We start from the raw sequence: 25,242 nt of genomic DNA on the forward strand, positions 1-25,242 counted from the left end.
TCGAGTGGCAGAGCTTCGTCCCAGAACTTGGAGGTGGATTATGGCCGCGTCTACACAGTCGTCATAGTCAACTGCACCTTCCCTTCCTCCGTCTGCCACGGCGGCTCCGGCGGACAATTACTCCTCCATGCCTCCACCAACGGCGGCGGAGATCGAAACTCCAACGTTGCCGCCACCATTGAAGCATTATCCGACTCACCCTGGAAGCTTAAACCCATCTCTCTGGCGTACCGAAGGGATCAAGTCTAGTTCTAGAGAAGAGAGAGAGAGATACATGCTCTCTAGTGGCTGGCCCCAGTTCAAATAATGAACCATAAAACCAAAACCATGTGCTGGTTCCACCCACGTTATTTCACACTTTTCTTTTATTTTAATATATATATATATTTTTTATTATAATATATTTCCCCTATCCCTACCATTATGTCCACTTTTCAACACATCATTATTATTTTCAACTCACGGCTTCAGTAACCCGCAGTCTGATTTCACTACCTACCCTTACTTTTATTTTATTTTATTTTTTTTATCTTTCTTTTTCCATCAATATTTCATTATTATACAACTCAGTTACTGAGCATCACCCTTTTTCCATTCTCTTATTTTTTTTTATTTTATATTCCACCAAAAATAAAAAATAAAAAATAAATAAAAAAACCTTTCTACCATTTTTATTATTATTATTATTATTATTTTATAACATCTCCACTCTGTGATGCCCCGTTCTGCTCCACTTTATCAATCCCTTTGTTTCAACCTCCAATAGGTTTCTATCTTCAAACCTATTTGAGTTTGCGCCGGGGGGGGGGGGGATATTATACATATATCATGGTAAGCATGGTTATACACCATGCGAACCACCCAAGCCACCCCATGGAGCACTCTCTAAGTCGCCCCCTTAATGTACCACCAAAGTATTCTACATCAGTCCGGCATAACCCCGTAAACTGTCCCGACATTGATTCCAGTTAGCTTCTACATCGGTGCGGCATGACCTCGTAAACTGTCCCGACATTGATTCCGGTTAGCTCCTACAACGGTCTGACATGACCCTGTAAACTGTCTCGACATTGATTCCGGTTAGCTTCTACATCGGTCCGGCATGACCTCATAAACTGTCCAGACATTATCTGCTACAATGGTCCGACACGACCATACAGTGTCTTCTCCAACGGTGTGACACGACCATACCGTGTCTTCAACAACGATTTGACACAACCATACAGTGTCTCCTATCCTATTTTATTTTATTTATCAGTTTACTTTCCTGTTTTGTTATTCTCTCCAAACTCAAGTTGGTTAGTACCTATCCTTCTTGAGTTTGAGGGGGGCTGTTAGTATATTATTATATGTTAGTGTTTAGCTTTAATAATTAGTGTCCCCTTGCTTTATGCTTTCGGTGCCTCAATTGGCATCCTATGTTGTTTTCTCCTCTCTATAAAGAGAGTGTACATCTCTTTGTAAATATACACAGAAATACAGAGTTATTCATTTGCTCTCTCTCCCTCTCTTTATCAAATTATTGTTACAGTTGTTATGCACAATATTCTTATTGATGCATTCTGCAAGGATAAAAAGCTTGATACTACAAGGGCCCTTTTCCATAACCTTTCTTCCAAGGGATTACAACCTAATGTTAAGTCATACACTATGATGATAAAAGGTCTTTGTGAAGAAGGCCTACTACATGAAGCTAAAGAGTTGTTTCTTAAAATGGAACAAAATGGTTGCTTGGCAGATGATGTCGCTTACAACACTATTATCCAAGGATTTGTTAGACGACACAAGTGCTATGAGGCATTAATACTCGTTGAGGATATGGTTCAAAGGGATTTTTCAACAGATGCATCCATTTTTCCCTTGATCATCGATATACTCTCAACTAAAGGACAAGATCCTGCTCTCCAAGAAGTGATAAAGAAGTTCATGCCCAAAGATAGTCATGGAATGCAAGAGAATGAGTAAATTTCTCAAGCTATGAAGGTAAAGCTACATTATACTAAAACCTATAGCCTTTTATGCTCATAAAATGTCTGTTATTTAGTGAAACTCTTTTGAATACATGTATAGATGTTGCATCTTGCCTGTACCGATATGTACTGCACTAATGACAAATGTAGTACATTGACTGGTACGATATTAACGACGTTGGTTATTTTTTATTATACCTCTTCTCTTACACTAGGATGAAATTATTGGTATAAATTAAATGGGTTGAGACTGATCTCTATTAGCAAGAAGATTGATCATGGAATTGTTCCTTGTGTAGTTCCTACATTGCTATATTTGTTGCTCTTTGCATGAAATAGAAGACAATGCCATTGTCTTGTTTCAGTAAATGACTCAAATGTACATAAAGCCTGGCTTCTACTAGCTTTTGAATTCTTTTTTGCAATGTCCAAATCAGAAAACCCAACTTGAGAAGCATTTAACCTAAATTACTTTAGGTCTATAACATGGATACAGCTTTGCTAGTCACCATTTTCAAAGTTACATGTTTCATTCTTTTCAAACATCACGCTTTTTTAATGGAATGCATATTAAGATGGATTAAGATAACTTAGTGAACCATTTTTGCTAGTGTATCTTTAAAATGATTGATTGAGTTTGTAGTTTACTTGGTTTATTAGCCTATATTTTGATGTTACCAATCAAGGATTCTTTGGAAGGAAAGATTGGTTTGCAACTAAGGGGTTCTAGTATTGCTATGTGCTATTATGGTAAGATTCGGTTATATATAGCTTGCATTTATTAAGCTAACTACAGATTCAATAGTTCTGACATGACCCTTGGGGTGATTTTAAAAGTTTCCTGGTATGTATCCTTTTAATATTGGGGCTGTTGAGTCTAAATGATACTGATATTGAACTGTACCTGTAGACGTTCTCGAACGCCCCGAGAGGATGAGTCCCGTTCCCTCCCCGGTTCTGTTCATATTGGGTTCACTATAGTTCAGGACTCTTAGATAGTCACGGTTCTTAATCTGAACCAAAGAGTCCAAATCTGGCAAATCGTTTTGAGAAAACAGATTTTTAGAAAAGAAGTGCCAAACATGGACTGCTTTGCTAGATACAGAGTCGCCACCTAAATATTTTTTATGGGGGAATTTAGAAAACCCTTACTCGGTGCCAAAGGCCACGTGTCCGTCATCACCAAAGTTGCCTCGGCTCGGGAGCTTGGGTACGATTGGGGAAGGTCAGCTATGAGCACCCCCTCTCGCCCGATCCGAAGATCGGCCTCTACTAACCGTGATATCCATTTTTGAAAACATTATGTGTTCTTATTCCGGTTATTAGCCTAGAATTACTATATTATGTGCACAACAAACAAGTATAGACCAAACCACCTAAATTGGAACAAAACATTTCATGCTTGTTTTGAAAATGGTTTGCTACTCGTAAGTAGGCTAAAATGCAAGTTTTGCCACCCTCAAGTGGGCTTAAGAAAAGATGATTTTGCCACTATCTAGTGGACTTAAAACTCACAGTTTTTAATGCATTATCCCAATTTAGTTGATTCAACATCCATTCACAAGCATTCAAGCAGTTATATCACATAAGCAGCTAGCCTCATGGTAATCATGCTGTTATAGCAACACTCACACGCATGCGGTATGCTAAAGCATAAATGCTTACCGAGTACTCCAAGCCAAAACAGAAACTGGTTAGTAATCATATGCATGATCCTAGTTTAAGATGGCTAATGCAACACATGCGAAATGCAACTAGAAATGGGCTCGGCTGTTCTAAACATAGCATGTGAAATTCTATAACTAACACGTATTCGATTTGGGATTAAAACACAATACAGTTAGCATAATGTGCCGAGCCTGGTGTATGCAAGACAAATGTATGAATGCACGCATGCATAGCATAAGGTATGCTAGTTTAAATATGCCCTAGTCTACCATCATAAGTGGGTAAATAAAAAGGAAGAAAGACGTGGGGTTGGAAGACATGCACACACTCACGCACACTTATTACACAATTGCCCTTGCTCGGAGGGTCCAAATAAATATTACAGTCCAAATAAATAATACTAAATTAATTATACAGAATTTCTAATTAATTAACAAATTAAACACAGACTTAAAGTGGCCACAGCCCCCGCCCGCCTTGAAATGCGTGGATGATACATGCTTGACTCGCCTTGCTCGGAAACCTGTGCCATGCCACTGTTGCCTCTGTTTACACTGCTCTGCTTCTTTGAAAATTGTGCAACTCCCAAGGTGCACTCTCTGGACACTGGAGAGAATCACCGACCAAGTGGGATCACCACCGGCCATGTCCGAATGATTATCGGCCATTTGTAAATCCATCGGCCAACAATAAATGGCCGCTTGGCAGTATAGGTGGCCGGCCAACCAAAACTTCTTGCAGAACCTGTTTTTGACAGCAGCAGAGAGCAGACAGTGCATGGCAAGGAAATTCAAAGCAATGTATGCATGGCCACTCTCCCTATCATGCAATGGACTCAAGGGAGCATGGCCTTCGACCCTCGGGCCATCAATTATGCATTTCAATGCATGATGGCCCAAAAGCCAAGTGTGCAACTTCGATATCAAATGAAATGCAAGCACAAAACACATCAAAGGGCCCCAACCCCTATCATGGTTGATCAAGAGGCAAGGGATGCATGCTCAATGAAATGCAACCTAGGCATGGAGGCTAAGTATGCAACATGAACATGCAAATGAGAAATATATACTAGGCACGCAACCTAAACATGTAAGCAAACATGGCATGCAACAACATGCGATGATGGACTTGCAAAGCTTTAGGTCTGCCACAAATGCAGACGCACGCTCAAACGCAAGAATACTCGCTCAAGCGAAGGAACAAATAACACAAGGCTCGCTCGAGCGCAAGAATGCTCGCTCGAGCGAAAGCTGCGTCTGAGAAAGAAACCTGAGGACTCTCAACGCTCTCTTGAGCACAAGAAACCTTGCTCGAGTGAAGAAGCAAATACCTAAGGCTCGCTTGAGCGCAAAAAGCCTTGCTCGAGCGAAGAAGCCAAAACCTAAGCAGCAACCAATTATACCAACTGACAACCAACCTATTCCAAACTCACCCAACATGCCCCAAAACTCAAGTTCAAAGAATTAAAGGAAAGAAACAAGACATAGACAACAACATACAATCACTGAATCCGAGTTCGGAATACAATAAAGGTCGGGGTAAAACCAGAATCGCTATATTGTTATAGTGTGAATTGTATTGATTTGTACATCTTGAAAAATTGTAAATGACCTCAATAAATTATGAAATTTAAGCAAAGGCATCTATACGTGATTCTAGACAACTTTTATATTTTAACTTTTTATTAAAAAGATCGATTAGAACTTGTAATCAGATGATCTTTGTTACAACAGTTTTTATTTATTTCAGTATTGCAGATTTTAGATGCTGTTTTAATCCAAGAAACGATCTCATTTTTATTGTTTTCGAGTGAACTGAAGTAAAACATTATTTTCAACACTTTTCATATTCTGAACTTTCCTGAAAAAAATCATCTTAGAGTAGTTTCTTTTCGTTTTCAGCATCAGATTTTTCGGTTGAATTCCGTCTAGGTTCTTCTATCAAGTTTTTCTCTCAACCTGTTCAGTTTCTACTAAATTTGTTTGTGCTATCTTTTAGGAAATTTGATTTTGTACAACTTTTGTTCTTTGAGTTTCAGTCAATTCGAATTATTTAAGTATGAAATGATGCATTTTTATATTTGTTTTGTAAGTTACTTATGATTAAATTATGTTAACTTTATTTTTTACAGGGCTGACCCACCATATTTTTATATTTCTTTGGGTCTTACTAGCTTTTTATGTAGGGTTGACCCACCATATTTTTATTTTTATTTTATACTTAATTTATATTTTGTTGTGTACAGGTAAGAAATTAAATGCCACCGTATCTCGAGAAACTACCCATTCATCTTGGTGTAGATAGGACTACTTACCTTGTCCCGTAACAAAAATTAAAAGTATTTTTACTTGTGTCTAGTGGACACGTGTGTGAAGGTACAATATTTCCCTCATTCTTATTTCATCTCTTTCGTTCTCTCTCTAATACCACCACAAGCCCTACTTCTCCTTAATCTCCTGCTGCTGCTGCTGCTGCTGTAATACCCAAACAACCATGCAATTTGGGTCCCAATCATCTTCAATCTGCTTTAATTTCGTTCAATCGCATTCTCCAAATGCGACCTTTGCCCCCCATTTCTCAATTCAACAAAGCTTTAGGGCCTATTACGAAAATGGGTCATTACGACATCTCTCTTTATCTTATTCTCAACAAGCTGCTACAGTTCCAAGGCATTCAGGTCGATCTCTGCACCTTCAACATTGCTATTAACTGTTATTGCCGCCTTAATCAAGTCTATTTTGGCTTCTCTCTGTTAGGTTCCCTCTTCAAACGTGGTTAAACACAAAATGCAACAACCTTCACAACTGTGAGTAATGGACTTATTTTGGAAGATAAAACCCCTGAAGCTATAGAGTTATTTAAGAAATTAATCAGAATGAGAGGAATTCAGCCCGATGTCGTTATGTATAGAACCATTGTTAATGGCCTCTACAGAACGGGGAACACTAGCAGGGCTGTTAGTTTGCTTAGGATTATGGAAGAGGGAAGATGTAAACCGAGCATCGTAGTGCATGACACAATCATTGACAGTCTTTGCAAGGATAGAATGGTGGACGATGCTGTGAAACTCTTTACAGAAATGGATGAAAAGGGTATTTTCCCGGATGTTAGTCAGTTACAACTCTTTGATTCGTGGCCTGTGTAATTTTGGCCGATGGGATGAGGCTACAAAAATGTTAAGGGAAATGTTGGATATTGGTATTGCTCCGAATGTTCGTACATTTAGTGTGTTCATGGATGCACTTACAAAGGAAGGGAAAGCAAAAGAGGCAGAGGGGGTACTTGAAGTCATGATACAAAGAGGTGTGGATCCTGATGTAGTCATATACAATACTCTAATGAATGGATATTGTTTGCAAGGCCACATGGATAAAGCAATCAGAGTGTTCAATACCATAGTGGATGGGGGCCTCCAGATGTTGTTAGCTATAACATTCTAATCAACGGATATTGCAAGAAGATGAAAATAGATGAGGCCATGCATCTCTTTCCAGAAATGCCTCGGAGGGGGTTGAAACCTAACATTGAAACCTTCAGTGTTATCCTATAGGGCTTGTTTCAATTTGGTAGATGTGGAGCTGCTCAGGAACTTTTTAATGAGATGCAAACTGTAGGCATAATTCCAGATTCTCAAACTTATGGTATCTTATTAGATAGATTGTGCAAAATTGGGCATATTTCTGAAGCATTGTCATTATCCCACATGATGGAAAGCAACGGTTTAGATCATAGTGTTGTTATGCACAGTATTCTCATTGATGCATTTTGCACAGATAAAAAGCTTGATACTGCAAGGGCCCTTTTTAGTAAGCTTTCTTCCAAAGGATTACAACCTAATGTTAAGACATACACTATTATGATACAAGGTCTTTGTGAAGAAGGCCTACTACATGAAGCTAAAGAGTTGTTTGTTAAAATGGAACAGAATGGTTGTTTGCCAAATGGTGTCACTTACAACACTATTATCCGAGGATTTATTGGACAACACAAGTGCTATAAGGCATTAATACTCGCTGAGGAAGTGGTTTAAAGGAGTTTTTCAGCAGATGCATCCACTTTTCCCTTGATTGTCGATATACTCTCAACTAAAGGACAAGATCATGCTCTCCAAGAAGTGATAAAGAAGTTCATGCACAAAGATGGTCATGGAATGCAAGAGACTGAGTAAATTTCTTAAGCTGTGAAGGTAAGGCTACATTATGCTAAAACGTGTAGCCAATTATCATCACAAAAAGTCTATTATTAGGTGATACTCATATATATATATATATATATTGCATTATGATATTCTTGTCTGCACTGATACATACCAGGCTAATTTCAAAAATGGTAGACTAACTGCTATGATATTAACAACATTGGTTGGGTTTTATTATACCTATTCTCTTACACTAGGATGACCTTATTGAAGAATTTGTTTTTTGAAAAATATGGTAAAAATTAAATGCATAGGGGATGATCACTACATTTACATAAAGGGAAAAAAAATTTAAAGCTTTATCAACTACATATTGATTAATGATCACTACAGTAGGGTTGTAGAAAAAAAAAAAAATTTAAAAGCTTTATTAACAACATGTTGCATAATGATATCTACAATAGGGTTGTGTATGGGCCTTTTCAGCAAGGTAAGCATCATTTTTATTTTTGAGAATTTTTTAGTTTTATTAATAGCTAGATGTTGCTTAATAACTTATAGATTCTCTTATGATGTTGCTCACTAATTGAGTACTTATTATCAATTTTTGAATATATTTTCCTATTGTTTTGATGAACGATGTAAAGGAGCTAAACTATACAATTTTGATTGTGAGCTAAATTTGTTAAAATGGGGCAAAAGTGATCTATGTTGCTGATTTCTATATGTTTTGTTCACAATACCAAATGCAGCCCAATGGATATAATTTAGGCTGAAGGGGCCTGAACGACCCTCCTTTCCTGATGGATGTTGAGTTGGGCCAACACCCAGCAATTTACCTGTAGTATTTGAGAATAATTCTACTTGTAAACCTTCCAATTTTGTGTGTTACAAGAATAAAGTCCATGTATCTAGGAAGTTGCTCTCTCTCTCTCTCTTGAAAGTAAGAACAGAGAAAATATTTCTTGAAAAGCAATGGCTGCTGTCCTGATAGTGGTTGACAAATTAGTACTAAGGATTCTCCCATGTAAACAAGCCACTGGTTGCTATATGAGATTGTAAATACAGTTTCATTATCAGCCCTTTGACCTCTAATGCAAACAGTGAGAAGCTAATTGCTGAGGCATATCTACCAAGAAAGCTAGAAGCATTTTTCAGGAACAAAGTTGTACAAGAACTGAAGTCCAATGCAGACGAAGCTCAGGAGTTGCTGTAACTGCAAGGATCGAAGCAACAATTAGAGAGTTCCACTTTGGATGTGTTGTGGTTGTGCCTTAGTATGCCATTTTTATAGTTGTTTTTTGGATAATTCTTGCAAATATATTTGACCTGAAACACCCGTGCCCCAGACCCCAACATTAGTTTAACCTGTGTGTGGAGATAATCAACATCGAAAAGGGAAAATAGGAAGAATTACAGGCTCACCACCCTGTTGATGAACCAATGACCAGCTCCAAAAATCACTTCTTCCACTTGATTCTTCATAAGATAATTGTAATGTTGGTAAGAACATCCTACAGTGTATGTTGCAATTGAGAAAGAGGGTGGGTTCAGGTATTTGTTTTCTTTCCTTGGTCCTACGGCTGTGGAAAATGATATTTGCTACTTGTGCAAGAACATAACGAGAAAATTAAGATAGTAATGACATATTGATTCTAGCTATACTAGAGGAATATCTAATAATAAAATCATCTATTTTGAAATCAAGTTCTAGTCTATGATATTTGGATAAACATATGCTCATTCCTGATGAATTTGTTGTTGAAGTGTGACCTTGGCGTGTTAAGCCGCCGCTGCAACCAGGTCCAGAAACTAACTTTAATATGTTTTAGCTGAAACAATGCACACAACTACCTGTCAATGGAAAAAAAAAAATTAAACTAAATCCTGGCTAGTTTATTTTGTATCGTCACCCTTTTATTTTCACCTAGTTGAGCAAATACACTGACTTCTTGTTGAAAAATTCAACTAACAAAGTCATACCTCATCTATTGGGTGAGCTTCACAAACCCATTGTTGCAATTCTTAGATAGGTCATATCTGTGGGTTAGTTGTGGCGCTATGGTGGATTATGAACGATATGCACCTTATGATCTCCTTAATCCTGGTTGTTTTTGGCATTCCCCCTTGCATTGCTTTCAGTTTGAACTATGTTACTAGTTATAGGTGTAGAAGACCAGATTTCATTGCTAGTATGTTCTAGAGATGGAAAAAAAAAAAAAAAAATCAAAAATACATTCAGATATCATTTAAATGTCTAGTCAAAGAAAAATGTGATCTTTGTTAGTGTTGACTCAGCGCTAGGCTCCTGTATGTTTATTTATGATTGCAAATATCAGTCTTCTTCTTCATTCTCCTCTAAAAGATTGGCATGTTTTCAACACAAAAGCTCACTTGTTGAATCTTTAAATACTGATGTAGCTACTATCTGAATATATATATTTTGTGCAGGTAAGGCTAGGTGAAACCAATGTTTTGGGGTTGATGTTGATAAAAGCTTTATGGCAACGTCCTTCAACTACTGTGTCTTGTAAAGAAATAGGAGATCAAGGTTGGATACTCAACTAATTGATCATCAATCAGAGGATGTGTGGAGGAATCCTATCCTTTTGATCACATATCATATGAAGCAAGCTTTTAAGGGCCTGTGAAATATACTCGGCAACAAGCTCAACATGCAGTTGAAGTCCTATGCAAACCAAACTGAGTCCTTTTGCATTTGCTTTGATTCAATATGTTACTATTTCCCTTAGCATAAACAAGATGTACTTGGTATTTTTAAGTCTTTGTACACTGAAGCATTACATGTTGCTCTTTGAATATTGTTGTAGCAAATTATGATCTCAAATGCTTGTTGGAGATTCTTTACATCTTATTTTTTTATGAATGAGTGGAGTTATTGAATGTCATATAAGAATTTTCTTATATGAATTTATTGTTAGATTGATAATTAAATTCGTGATTGATTAGCGAAGGTTGGGACTGGGGATGTGGTGATTGCTTTCATGATGGTGATAGGCCTTGATTGTGTGTGCTACTAGTGACTGTTGGTGGTCTGTTGGTTTTGCATGTTTCAATGGTTTCACATAGTTATGTGCTCTTTCTTTGTATACTTGCCCATATATCTTCCCCAAGTTTCCATCTACTATCTTTGATGGTAGGGGTTAACTTGGGGACAAAAAAGGATATATGGACAATTTTGAGTTTTATTCATGTGTTCTTTTGTTGGGTACCCTGCAATTGTAGGGATTGTTTACTTAGCTATTTTCTTATTATCTGTATTAGTCGTCCCCCCTTCTTTGGAGGGCAGAGTGAGATTTGTTGTATTACCTGGGGTATGCCTTTTGTAAATGTGTAAACTTTTGTCTTTAATTTATGACTTACCCACCCAAAAAAAAAAAAAACCAAAAAATCTTTAATTTCTATTTTTGGGGATGTGGGGTTGATGGAAGCAAATTGTCCGCCTACTTACGTTATGTTTGGATGATAGATTTAAACTATGATTTGAAAAGGAAAAGAAAAAATGTGAGTGAAAAATTGTGAATAAAGGAGCAAGTTTTTCTTTCATTTCTCATATCTTTTTCAAACCTCAACTTAAATTTACAAACCTTACACAATATTTGAAAAGGTTAGGCTACAATACTTGTCATATATACCACATGCAAAATATAATCAAAATTGGTAATGGTTTCAAACTATTGTGGTGCTGTGTTATGGGATATTATGGTGGTGGTGCAAGTAAATTATTAAAATAAAATTGGTTAAGAATTATTATGGTTGATTATATTTTAAAGTGATTAGGGGATATTATGGTGGTGGAGCGAACAAGTTATTAAAACAAAATTGATTAGGACTTATTCTGATGATTGATTATATTTTAAAGGAATACTGGTTATAACTCATTATAATAACATTAGTAAGTATTTCTATTTACATCTTATGTCTTAAAGTATTCAATTTAACTATGATCCAACAACATAATAAAAAATAAGACTTAATAAATTTTGATTTGACAATTTATTATTTCAACCACTATAATAAAGCATAACCAAACAACATTTTAATAAATATCAATTCAAACCATAACGTGTCTCTCACTATAATTGGATGTGTAGATCCTGCTTTTGCTGTGTTTTTGGTTGATGGTTCACAGTATAAAGAGACGGAACAAGCAACAGCGGCGTGGGTGGCGATTAATAGAAATGGATGGAAGGTGGCATCTAGGGCCTTTTCATTCCAAGAGCATTCAGCTTAGAAAGTCCAATAATACTTGGTAGCTCAAATTTTTATGGTCTAAATAGCTCGAAAGTATAAAACGACAACGTTTTAATACAATCGGGCTATTTGGACCACACAAATTTAAGCTACAAAGCATTTTTTTACGAAGTCGAAGCGTGTGGGTGTATGGACAAACTACAATAGTATTGTTCCCGAAATCTCAAAGTAGCTTTAGTTCAAACAGATTGCCAAGAATTGATTACTTGTTTGAGATCAAATGTTGCTGCTAATTGGTTCTCTAAATCCTTGGTATATGATATATATAAAATAGGGCGAATTACATTAATAATCCCTATAGTCTGGAACTTGTGTCATTTTGATCCTGAATTTTAAATTTTATTCCAAATAAAGATAATTGAAGATACCATTGCTTAATTTTAAGGGCAAAATTGTCAATTTAATAAAATATAAACTAATTTGACAAAAACTAAATGCTATAAAAATATTTTTTAATTTTTAAAAATTATTTCTACCCACTAAAAATAAAATTATGTAAAATTGATAAATCTCTTAGACATTTATTTATTTTTTTGCTAAGTTAATTTTTATTATGTGTTTGGATAATGATCATGTAATGGGTGGTTGTCTTTATTTTCATTAAATTAGTTTCTATTTTTTCAAAAATCAAATATGATGACAATTTTGATATCATTATTAAACCAATCCATGAAATCAAAAAATCCAAAACTAAAAATATTTCATATATTAAATTTATCACTACACATTAAAATCTTAACAATCACCCATTACATGATCACCATCCAAACACATAATAAAAATTAATTTGGTTAAAAATAAATAAATGTCTAAAAGATTTATCAATTTTAATAATTTTATCTTTGCTTGATAGAAATAATTTTTAAAAATTAAAAAATATTTTTTTGACATTTATTTTTGTCAAATTAATTTATATTTTATTTAATTGACAATTTTACCATTGCAATTAAGTAATAGTATCTTCAATTGTCTTTATTTGAAACAAGATTCAAAATTCAGGGTCAAATGTGTCACAATTGAAAAGTCAAGGACCAAAGTGATATGACCTCCAAACTATAGGGACTGTTAGTCTAATTCGCCCTATAAAATATCATTTTTGAACACTATAACAGGACATAACAAATTTAATTTAACACTGGATTAATTACTTAATACTATAATTTTTACAAAAATATAATTGTCTTCCTCATCTAAAATTTTGTTGGGGAAATTATAAAAAAAATTTAAAGCTTGAACTTTGTAACAAAATAAAATTTAAAATTTTAATTTTGTCAATTTAAATTTATTTTGAATTTAAATCAATTATTTATTTTTGTTACAAAAAAAATATTTTTCTCATTAAATTGAATAAAAAAATAATACTTTAGACATTTTATATATAACTACATTCAGTTTAATGAGTAAATTACTCTTTTTTTGTTGATTTTATTTGATGAAAATATACAAATCTTTTAGATAAAAAAAAAGGGATTTTTTTGGGGTTCCTGGTATTAAGATTTTATAGCATAAAGGATATCCAATATTTAATAATGTCTAAGATCCCTCAAATTGATTCAGAGAAAATTTGATCCAAAGAATTTCTCTGCACTTTACAAAAAAAAATTTCTTTTGGAAAGAATTTCTCTAAAATTTTTAGAGAAATTAACTTCAACCCAAAAAAAATCTCTCAAAACAGAGAAATTTCCAGAGAAACCTTTCTAGAGAAATTCTCTCAAACACAGATAAATTCCATTTTCTTTGATTTCCAATGGCAGGTCTCTATTTATCTCTCAGGGCCACATCATCTTCTTCACCACAGAGCTTCACTTCGAGGTTTGTTTTCGTCCTCATAGTGATTCTTCTTAAGACAGATCGGGGACCTGAGGTAGACAGAGCGACGGTGTAGGAGAGGAAGGAGGAGGATGGTTGGCGAGAGTGGGACGCCGGAGATGAAGGGGAGACTACGGTGTAGCTGCGGTTGGTAGGGCAACAATAGCGAAAGAGAGAGAGAAAGGAGGGTGGTGCGACGGGGTGTTGATGGGTGGCAAGCTGTAATTGTAATGTAGCAGCAGACCGAGATGAGACGCAGGTGGTGGCCAAGCGGTGACACTCCGGTGATAGTAGCAAGGGCGTCGACAGCGGTCGATAGGGAGTGGTCGGTGAGGGCAGTGGGTATAGCAGAGTGAGTGAGAGTGAGAGTGGAGGCAAGATCGCGACACCGACGACAACGCAATAAGGGGCTGACGACAAAGAACGGACAATGGTGGTGTGGGGAAATGGTACCTCTTCTCTTACACTAGGATGAAATTATTGGTATAAATTAGATGGGTTGAGACTGATCTCTATTAGCAAGAAGATTGATCACGGAAATGTTCCTTGTGCAATTCCTACATTGCTATATTAGTTGCTCTTTGCTAGAAATAGAAAGCATAGCCACTATCTTGTTTCAGTAAATTGCTCAAAGATTCATAAAGCCTGGCTTCTACTAGCTTTTGAATTCTTTTTGCAATTTGCAAATCTGAAAGCCTACTTGAGAAACATTTAACATAAATTACTTTAGGTCTATAACATGGATACAGTTTTGCTAGTCACCATTTTCAAAGTTATATCTTTCATTCTTTTCATACATCACTCTTTTTTAATGGAATGCATATTAAGGCCTCGTTTGGGGAGTGGCTATTTTATCCAAAAAGCCAAAAAGCTAACTAAAACTTGTCACATCACCTCTCTACTTTTCTGCACATCTTTTCGTAAAAAGCCAAAAAGTTACTAAAATAGCCTGTTCCCAAACCAGGCCTAAGATGGATTAAGATAACTTATTGAACCTTTTTTGCTAGTGTATCTTTAAAATGATTGACTGGGTTTGTAGTTTGCTTGGTTTATTAGCCCATATTTTGATGTTACCAATCAAGGATTCTTTGGAATGAAAGATTGGTTTGCAGCTAAGGGGTTCTAGTATTGCTATATGGTACTATGATAAGATTTAGTTATATATAGCTTGCATTTATTAAGCTAACTACAGATTCGGTGGTTTTCACATGACCTTTGGGGTGATTTTAAAAGTTTCCTGGTATGTAGTACATATCTTTTTGATATTGGGGTTGTTGAGTCTAAAAGATACTGATATTGAATTGTGCCATAGCTAGAGTGGAAGTCAATTATCAAGGCACGAGTACTAACAAAGTTGGTAGTGGTTACTCAATGTAGGAGGCCGACATGTGGACAATTTGTCCAATTATTGGGCTGTAATGCTCCAGAACACAAGGTTGCAGTCTGCAGAGGCTATGGGTTGCATAGTGTCTGGCTAGCAAATGTTTCCTGGATTGGTTAATGAGAGACAGAGATAGGGTTGCAACGACCCAAATATGGAGTGACAATTGACAGATGTCCCAAGAATGGAAACCCTTTGGCTGGTGAAATTGGCAACGTGCAACTTTCATTTAGAATGGCATATAATCAACTTGATGAGCAAACCACTTTTCCATCTTACCTATCCAATGAGACCGAAGGTGGGATGATGCATTTGTTGCTGGGTAACAAACAATAACAGATGTACCGGGAGTTTGCCCTTTTGCTGTCTCCCACTAGTACAAGTATAGTTGCCTTTTTCATTAGTCAAAAGCTTCATTTTATTTTTTTTGTTTCTCTAGAATTGCCATTTGAGTTTTATTAATAGTTGGATGTTGCTCAGTAATTTATAGATTCTATTATGATGTTGCTCCCTAATTTTTAATTTTTGAACTTATTTTACCTGTTGTTTTTCACATCAGATGCAAAGGAGCTTTACAATTTTGATTATGTGTTTCAATTCATTAAAATGAAGTAAATTCAATCTATGGGAAGAAGATAAAGTATAGGGTGGCATTGTTAATCAATCGAAGACAAGCTCTAAAAATCACTTCTTCCACTTAATTCTTCAAGAAATAATTGTAATGTCTTTAACATATCTTACAATATATGTTGTACTGGAGAAAAAAGATAGGTTCAGGTATTTGTTTTCTTTCCTTAGTCCTGAGCATGACAAATAATATTTACTACTTGTACAAGAAAAATAAAAAAAAAAAGGTGTTGACATTTTGATTGTACATACACTAGAGGCACACCTAATAATAGAACCAATTGTTTTTCTTCTGTAGAGATTGAAACCCAGTTCTAGTCAATTTTGTGTGCTAGTAGAAAAAGTCCATGTATGTAGAAATTTGATGATGTAAGACGAGTAGGGATTACTTTCCCACAAGTAGTGAGCCCGGATTAAGTATACTACCAGCCATAACAATAGACCTATAAAGCTGGATTTAGTGGGAATTTGTGACTGTAAAAGTATTTAAAAAATAGGAGTTTAAGGGTTTGTAAAAGGGTAGGGTTTTGGAAATGAAAACACAAGTGTTTAAGGGTTGTTGGGTGGCTGTTAAGCACTGTGAACAGTGACGTGAACAATAACCTTGTTGGAGAGAGAGAGAGAGAGAGAGAGAGAGAGAGAGAGAGAGGGGAACTTCACCCTCACAAGAGATAGGCCAATCACATAAACACTATCAAATTTTCATAATATTAACTCTTCCGTTGAATCATTGAGATTACATGTATATTTATGGGTTAAAGACTCTCCTAATTATATAAGGGCTATAACTCAAATTTAGAAACTAAAAATATTTAGCAACTATTAATATTCTAGACGAACTATGACTTCTGATTCTACTTCAATCATAATAGGAAACTTTTATGACTTCTAACTCTACTTCAATATCAAAATAGGAAACTTAGACTTTTGACCACTAAGATTATTCTATATAATAAAACACCTATGTAATGACCCATTTAATAAATTGACCCAAAATAAAACCCATGGGCAATCCTACAACTCATGCCCAACAATATTGACATTGCCATAATACCTTTAACTACTAATCACTACCATGGTCACTTCTATTTGGACCAAAAAGGCTTCTTGACAATCATAGGACCTTTAGACTTTGTGTTGGGCTTCTACAACCTATCGTACTTGTTTAACCATGCAATGGATGTTACATCAATTGATCCCTCTCTTTTGTGCTGGTAGGAACGAAGAAAAAATTTCTTGAAAAATAGAGGTTTCCGTCCTGGTATTGGTTTACAAATTAGTATTAAGGATTCTCCCATCTTAACATGCCGCTGGTTGCTATAAGAGATTGTAAATGTATGCCCTGTTTATAGTTGTTTAGGGATAGTTCTTGTGAATATATTCGATCCCAAATCCCCTTGTTTGCAACCTATTCCCACCAAAAAGGGAAAAGTGGAAGAAGGAAACATACAGGCTTACCCTATTGATAAACCAATAACAAACTTGAAAATTTATTTCCTTTTTTTTTTTCTTGAAAATCAACAACAATAAAGTGTGGAGGACAAGAAGTCCTCATATAGTGAAGAAGTGCCTAATCAAAATAAAAACAATCATCAAAAGTAACAGAAAACAAGAAAATCCAATCACTAAGGGTTGCAAACAACAGCCCAATCCCTAGAAATCAAAAAGAATGGAACTCCCTTAAAAGGAGGAGACACAAAAGCCCAAAACAAAGCCAAAAACCCAGCCTTATCCCATAAAGAATCTGCAGCAGCCTCCTTTCCATCAAAGATTCGTGAATTTCTCTCCAGCCAAATAGTCCAGAAAATAGCACAAACAATACAAGACCACAATGTTTTGGCTCTCTTATAGCCGCTGAACCCTTCAAACTTAACAAGAAACATATGTATGCTATGATACCCCTATTCCGTAATATGTTAATTGGTCCTTAATGTGAATGTGATTATGTGTTTTGACGTGATTGTGTGCACCATTATGTGAAAATATGTGGTTTTGAATTTCTATCTGTTCACCGTAGGAATATTTGTTCGATTATCTGCTTTGGAAATTAAATTGAAGGCCTTATCGGCCACAGAACCTGAAATTGATTGCACCATTATGATTAGCAGAATGTTTAGAGCCTATGGTAAAATATAATTGAAAATTGATTCGGGTCAGATTAATTTGATTTATTTAATGACTTTGTGCTCAAATTGTTAACATTTGTAATTTTGGTTAGTGGGATTTGTTGTGTAAGAGCACTACACCTCCCATTCCCTCTTGTATCTTCAATTGGGCTGATCAAACTCTAAGAAAGAGAGAGGGGCCATCTATTAGAGAGAGAGAGAGGGAGAGAATTGTGTAATTTTTGACTTAAGCTTGGGAATTTGAAGTCTAGTTCAAGAATTAACCATAGATTGGGCTTCTAGGTAAGCATTGATTCTTGAATTTATGAATTTAATTGGTAATCTTGTGTGTTCAAAGTTGTGTGATGATGTAGAGCATGAAATGGGTTGGTTTTGTCGAATTTGAAGTCTTAGAACTCATGCATTATAAATTGGGAATGAGAGTAGTATACCACATGCATGTACAAATTTATGAAGATGTAAGTGTTGAATGCATGAAACTGTTATGTTGGTAATGAGTTTGGTGGAAAATAAGCCATGCATGCGATTTATTTGTGAAATTGAGCTTCATTGGGTTGTAATTTGGGGCTTATTCCATGTTAGTATGATTATATTTCAGATTTGAGCCATTTCATGCAAGAATTGTTGGCTTAAAGGTCGAATTTGAACTCAAGAACACAATCTGGGAAACCCAGAATTTTGATGTCCGCTCGAGTGGGGTAATGGCCGCTCGAGCGGGAAATACGTGCTCCCAGTACTTTTTGCAGACTTGGTGTCCGCTCGAGCGGGGTATTTCATGCTCGAGCGGGGGAGCTTTGTAGACAGGCCTTCGGCTCGAGCACCCTATTTCACGTTCGAGCGAATTTTTCATGCAACCAATACTTTTGCAGGCCTTAAGGGTCCGCTCGAGCGGGAAGTCCATGCTCGAGCGGGGACCCTGTTTTTTGAAATTTTGTTTTCGCATTCTGTGTTTCATTTTCCGTTCTCCTTCACTTGTAAACACTCTTAGGCATGCATTAAGCATTGTAATTGAGTTAAAGAGATAAGAATAAAGCCTAAAAGAGGAAAATGTGAATTTAGAATGGATTGAATTGTTAATGACCCTTTTGTGTTCGTGGAATGTGTAGGGTCGAGCTCCAGGGAAAATCCACATGCTGATCACTGTGAGTAATATCTTAATAAGATATCTGGAATATGTTGTTGTCCTGTTGTTTATGTAAGTTATGTAAGTTCATTAGTTTGAATGGCAGACAATGATTGACATAAAAGATTAGGCCGAAGGCCGATTGACATGAATGATCGGGCCGAAGGCCGACTGACATAAAAGATTGGGCCGAAGGCCGATTGACATGAATGATTGGGCCGAAGGCCGATTGACATAAAAGATTGGGCCGAAGGCCGATTGACACGAATGATTGGGCCGAAGGCCGATTGACATAAATGATTAGGCTGAAAGCCGATTGACATAAAAGATTGGGCCGAAAGCCGACTGACATGAATGATTAGGCCGAAGGCTGATTGACACAAATGATTGGGCCGAAGGCTGATTGACACAAATGATTGGGCCAAAGGCCGGTTGCTGTAACTGTTCCAATAATTGCTTATGTATCTTCTTTTTTTAATTGATATTATTCGCTGGGCATTCACTCACGCTCATTCATGTACATGTAGGTGAGCCAAGGGACGTCCAAAACCAGCCCCAGTGAATTATGATAAACAGTCAGAGTTTTGAAGAGTCAGCCCAAAAGTCTCACGCATGAGACTGTCTTCGCCCTTTTGTCCTCTGTTTGTAGTTTTGTTTTGTTGGCGAAATCATCTGACCATTGTTGTATATAAGTCTTGGGTTTGACTGACTTAAATCTAGATGATCCTGTATGTACAGTGTTTTGTATTAGTACATATTCTGATGTGAGTTATTAACATATAAATGTTTGAAATGTTATGGTGTGCATATAAGCACAGCTCTATGGACAAAGTTTTAAATTGCTTCCGTTTGGCCCCTTTTACTCTGATGAGTTTTGACTTATTTGGTTGAGGCCGTAGGTAATCACACGATTACTGGCCGGTTATGGCTTTAACCCATAGGGGCGGGTTTGGGTCGTGACATATGCAATCCCGTGGAGTAGCACATTTAACATCACACAAGCCAAATAGACGCTGCCATAACTCAAAAGCCACCAAACAATGAAGAAAGAGATGATCCGCTAATTCTGAACTCCTCTTGCACCTCACGCACCATTGAGGGCAAAGATAGTGATTAGGCCTTCTCCTTTGGAATAGGTCATTGGTCATGACGCCTCTTTGAGCTAAGGACCACATGAAAAACTTCACTTTATGAGGGACACAGCTTTGATTTTCATATGAAGAGGAAACAAAGGAACGGAGGACTTTTCAATGAGCTTGTCAATTAAAGATTTACAAGAAAAGACCCTGAAGAGCTGATACTTCACACCCTTTTATAGGGAGATAAAGATAAGGAAACCCCACCAATCAATGTCAACAAAGATGCCAACTCAAGAGACTTCCTATCACTTAGATTCCTAAGGAAAATGAAATTCCAAGAAATTGGTGCCACGTTAGAACATGCCACCGACTCAATTGAAACATTTCTAGCATAAACCAATCGATATAAAAGTGAAAAAGCTTTGTCAAAAGATGTATCCCCCACCCAAACATCCTTCCAAAATTGTATACTGGCCCCATCACCCACTTTCATAGACAAAAATCGAGACACAAGTGGAAACAAACAAGAGATAGACTTCCAAGGAGAACGACAATTGCCTCTGCTAACCACAATGGAATCTCTACCATTAGCCTAAATTCCGTACTTGCTTTTAATAATGAACACCATAAGGACTCACTTTCCACAGGAAATCTCCACAACCATTTGCTCAAGAGGGCAATGTTTCTAATAACAATGTTCGCAATAGCAAGACCTCCTTTATGCCAAGGAAGAGAGACAACCTCCTATCTAACTAAGTGATCCCTCTTACCCTCCTCGTACCCTTCGCAAAGAAAATCTCTCAATAGTTTCTCAATATGCCTTGCAAAACAAACTAGTATCTTGAATAGGGGCAAGAAATAAATAGGAATACAGCTCAACATTGCCTGTACCAAAGTGTATCTCCCCTCTAGACAACAATGCTCGCTTCCATCCCTCCAATCTTTTCCCAATCTTAACAAGGACTGGATTCTAAAAGGCGTCTATTCTAGGATCACCATCCAATGGAAGCCCCAAATACTTAAGAGGGAACTTGTCAATTGGACAACCTAACATGGCTGCTATTGTTACTCACAACTATGCTTAAGAATAATACCCATAACACTGCTCTTACTAAGATTGGCCTTATACCCGGATACAACTTCAAAGATCCTCAAAAGCATAAGTAGATTACATACCTTACTTTCCACCTTAGTAGAGAAAAATATAGTATCATCTGCAAACTCCAAATGAGTCACACTAATCATATCTCTACCCACCACAAACCCCTCCCCTTATCCCTAGCAACGCCGATTAACCTCCCTAACACGTCAATCAGTACAATAAATAAAAACGGTGATAATGGATCTCCCTGCCTTAATACCCGAGATGATTGAAAAGAATTCCCTGCTCTTCCATTCACAATAACTGACATGTTGCACGATGATACACACCCTCAAATCCACTTCTTCCACCTAAAATCAAAACCTTTCCTTTCCAAAACAAAGTCCAAAAAGCCCCAATCCACATGATCATATGCTTTCTCAAAGTCTACCTTGAAAATAACCCCTCCTTATCCAACTCTCTATATTCCTCCACAACCTCATTGGCCACTAGGACCACATCCAAAATTTGCCTTCCATGCACAAAGGCACCCTATGAAGGAGAGATCGTTTCCCCAAGAACATCTCTAATTCTTTTGGAAAGAACCTTGCCCAAAATTTTGTAAAGCGATGCAACTGAGGAAATGGGCCTAAAATCCCCAATCTTCATCGACTTCTCCTTCGTGGGGATAAGGCAAATGAAAGATGCATTGGTGCAAAAGTTAACCTCTCCACTCTCAAAAAACTCACCAAACACTCTCATTAAATCTCCTTCCACAACGTCCCAGCAATCTTGGAACAATGCCATTGAAAAAACGTCTAGTTCTGGAGCCTTATCTCTCTCACAATCAAATACAACTTGTCACACCTCACACTCATCAAAGGGTCTCTCAAGATATTTGGCATTAGAGGCATTAATTGGAGCCCAATCGATGCCTTCAATCCCTGGCCGATCCACACCTCCATTAGAGTAGAGGTTCAAGTAAAATTTGAAAATTTCACTCACAATATGCTCTTCCTTGTTCACCACTAACTGCTGATCAACCTCTAAACACTTGATAAAGTTTTTTTTTTTTCCTTTTCCCTGATGCAACTCTATGAAACAATCTAGAATTTATATCACCCTCCTTTGCCCATTTCAACTTAGCGCTTTGCCCCTAAAAAATCTGTTCCCTAAAAATCTTCTCTTCTAGTTTCATTCTAAGCATGTTTCTTTCATCCCTTAAAGCCCTAGATAAACCGTCCCTAACTTCCTTTGCATCTATATCCTCAATGCCTCTAACTAACTCTGCCTTTAACTCATTCAAATCACCAAAGACTTCACGCTTCCAAACTTTTAAATTCTCTTTGACCCCTTCCAACTTACGCGTGAACTTAAAACCTGTAACGCCTCAAATTTTAAGCCCAAATAATAATGCAACAATCATGGCTCTCTTAAAAGAAGACCAAATATAACTTCTCATACTTGTATTACATAATAATAATAGTTCCTCATACGATATTACATTGATTCAACAATAAGTAAATAACCAAATAAGCACCCCCAAGGGTTTACAATCTTTCAAGGCTTAAGCCCGGTTACACAAAATGGTTATTCAAACCCACACATACATAGCCCTTGGCTTACAAATCGGATCACAGCAAAGGAGAACTTTAGTGCTCTCAATACACACATTTCCACACCCTCAATTAGGTGGATTCACCACGTTTTTTCCTGCACAAAAATCCGGTAGGGTGAGCATAAAGCCCAGTAGAAAATTGTTAACAAAGTATATACATTTTATACAAGTCTCAAGAGATGAATGCACATGCCATGCCATGCCTTTTTGAAAATAAAACGCATCTTCATCTTTTGAAAACCATCATGCACAATGATGTTATGCAACTTCAACTGTTCAAAATTTATTAATTTAATTAAAGGGGCTGGTAAATACAACTTTGGTAATCCCTACGTCGGTGTCTGCAAGTAGACTATACGAGTACTACCAATTGTCATTTTTATAGGTATTAACCGGGAGGCTCAACACCTATCCGCGTGACTTTCTGGTCTTTCACCAAGGACACTCATGCCAACTTAAACAATTTCATCTACACCACCTATCAAGACTTATCACTGTATTTACCCCCAAAACCATTTCATGAAAACCCATTTCCCAACATTCCTTTCTTAATGCAAATTTCCAAAGTCTAACATAGTCCAATGAATTGAAATGCCAATGTATGATTAAAAATGCAATGTAACATTACTTCCATATTCAATTGTTCCACACAATATACCATTGTGATCAAAATTTCCAATCCTCTTTTCAACACAATTCCACAAGATGAATATTCATTCAAGAAAATAACGTAATTCCTACATTTCGAGCAATCTCAACAATTTAGTCAATTCAAGACTAAATCAACATTTTGACAACAATTTCCAAAATAAACAACATTTCTCATTTTGTTCACAAAATTCGTCATTTATATATAAATAAACAATTTTCAGAACATTCATTTATTTTGATACACAATAAATATGACAAAATCTTCCAAGGATTCTCATCATCTTTCAAAAAGACCCAATTTCTAGGTTTTCTCACCAAAACCATTCATCTCCAAAATATTTAGAAGAATCTCCCCAAAATCATCTTTCTTCAATCAATATGGTTCAAAACCTTCAATTTCTACTTTAAAAGAAAAAGAAATTAAACTCACTTTCAAAATCACTCATCTTCTTGAAATCAACAATCAATTTCTCAAAGCTAATCAAAGAATGATTTCGAAAATCATCTAGATCTTGCAAGAACATATATACAACTCTAAGAAAATCCCTACCTCAAGTTTTGAAAAGAATCTGAGATGAAACCCTACAATTTACGGTGTTGAAACTCGATCTCTACCGCACACAATGAAGCCCTCGAGGTGATAACCAACTTTGGTAAAGAACTTAGGCCTAAATCCCAGTGGATTTGGAGAAATCAAAGAGAGAAGATGACTTCTAAAGACATAAGCTCTAGATTGGAAATTTGGAGAGTTTTAGAGAGAGGGGGGGCTGCAAAAAGTGATCTGAAACCCTAATTTACGGACTGATATAACATGATCCGCTCGAGCGTGAAATACACTTTCCCGTAAACAATTTCGAATACATTTTGCATTTTTGCTTTCGGCGAGCTGACTGGGCAGCTTGACCCCCATAAGTTGACCGAGTCAAAGTCGGGATCGCTACAACCTCCCTCCTTAAAGAATTTCGTCCCCAAAATTTCAAATCAAACTACCCAAACAAAAGGGGTTTCTAGCGATCAAAACCACGCTATTTCATTTTAAAATCACAATATTAACTCTCAACCAATTTTTTTTTTGCCATTTCCACCATGGTTATCTCATTAACAACAACCTCCCAAATATGCATAAACATGAAATTTCTCAAAAAGTAATGGCAACTCTAAACAACCTTATACTTAAAACAACAATGCACATATCAACATGTGGTTAACAACTTTAAATACGTTTTCCCTCAACACTAGGGAATATTACAAAGAAAAACAACTTAAGCATTTTCAAATAAATCTGGATATTTGGAGCGGACTTCCGCCTTCCATTCCCACGTCGCTTCTTCAACCCCATGGTGTCTCCACGACACCTTTACCAATGGTATGGTTTTGCCCTGTAGCACTTGCTCCCGGGTATCTAATATTTGATCTGGTCGTTCTTCGTAAGAAGCATCCTCATCTACCTCCAAGTCAACCCAATCAAGAACATGAACAGGGTCGGGTTCATACTTCCTAAGCATAGACACATGAAATACGTTGTAAACTCCCGAAAGTTGTGGCGGTAAAGCTAACCAGTATGCCACTTTCCCAATTCGCTCTAAGATCTCAAAAGGCCCAATGAACCTTGGAGATAATTTACCACTCTTACCAAATCTCATCAAACCCCGCCTTGGTGAGATTTTTAGAAACATATGGTCACCAACTTCAAAAG

General features: G+C 36.6%; 2 long non-coding RNA genes across 2 annotated transcripts; both read left to right on the top strand.

The window, feature by feature from the left end:
• Positions 1 to 6,000: 6,000 nt before the first annotated feature.
• LOC114284209 (uncharacterized) lies at positions 6,001 to 10,699 on the top strand. Its single transcript, XR_003636811.2, has 2 exons — positions 6,001 to 7,824; positions 10,228 to 10,699. It is a non-coding gene; the product is annotated as an uncharacterized LOC114284209 (long non-coding RNA).
• Positions 10,700 to 13,737: 3,038 nt separating this feature from the next.
• On the top strand, positions 13,738 to 19,936 carry LOC145793090 (uncharacterized). Its single transcript, XR_014333600.1, has 4 exons — positions 13,738 to 14,309; positions 15,238 to 15,623; positions 19,101 to 19,136; positions 19,645 to 19,936. It is a non-coding gene; the product is annotated as an uncharacterized LOC145793090 (long non-coding RNA).
• The last annotated feature ends 5,306 nt before the right edge of the window (positions 19,937 to 25,242 follow it).

This window comes from Camellia sinensis, chromosome 6 (genome assembly GCF_055761805.1).
Source record: "Camellia sinensis isolate YWXY chromosome 6, ASM5576180v1, whole genome shotgun sequence".
Lineage (NCBI taxonomy): Eukaryota > Viridiplantae > Streptophyta > Magnoliopsida > Ericales > Theaceae > Camellia > Camellia sinensis.